The sequence below is a fragment of the Hippocampus comes genome, unplaced genomic scaffold (assembly GCF_001891065.2).
Source record: "Hippocampus comes isolate QL1 unplaced genomic scaffold, H_comes_QL1_v1.1 scaffold151, whole genome shotgun sequence".
NCBI lineage: Eukaryota > Metazoa > Chordata > Actinopteri > Syngnathiformes > Syngnathidae > Hippocampus > Hippocampus comes.
Window position 1 is genome coordinate 578929 of NW_017805591.1, and position 860 is coordinate 579788.

The following is an 860-nucleotide window of genomic DNA, read 5'->3' on the forward strand; positions in this document are numbered from 1 at the left end:
ACAGGAATCGAGCTTTTGGGTCATGTGAAACCGACGGGAACAGTGAAAAGACTGTCTGATGTGACCCAAGTGCAAGTCTGAGCTCAAGACTCAAGTGGGACTTTGAAAAAGTGCTGCAATGCCCGCCCCAAACCACACCCAATGTGACATCCACCAATCGCGGCGAATCCTCTCATTTGCATAACCACAACCCTAATTTGCATAACCATGCCCAATTATCAAGTTCTGACAAATTAGATTGCTCACTATTTGCATAACCACACCCCCTAAAGAGCCCACCAATCAGAGAACGCCTAATATACATAACTACGCCCCCTTTCCACCAATCACAGCATGTTATCGTCATGCTCCACCCACTTTCACAGCTATCAGCGAATCATCAGCCATCATTCCAGCCACACCCACTTTCCTGGATTTTTCTGCCTGGGGGAAAAAAAATCCAGGAAAAAAAAATTTTGGAAAAAAATGTTTGAAAAAAATTCAGAAAAAAGTTTAGAAATTAAACTGAAAATAATTTTGTTTTTTAAAATATAAATATTTTTTAAAGTTAGATTGTGGTGATGTGTTTAAAAATGAAGTTGAGTTTAAGTGTTCTTTGTAATCAAGCTTTATTTCTTTTGCAGAGTACACAATCACAAAAGCAGATGAAAAAGTTGCAAGTTGGATGGCAGTCTGCTTGTTGCTGGGCGGCGAAGTGGTCAGCTCTTGAGAAGAATGTGGGACAGGTGTGTTGACCTGAGGGGAAAGGCATCTGTGAGTTACACGCAAGTCAATTTCTTGAGCAGACAAAGATGTGTTGGGCATGAAACTTACCAGGGAGCTAGACTGTTGGGTCTTTTGAGAGCAGGAAGCCGATCTTG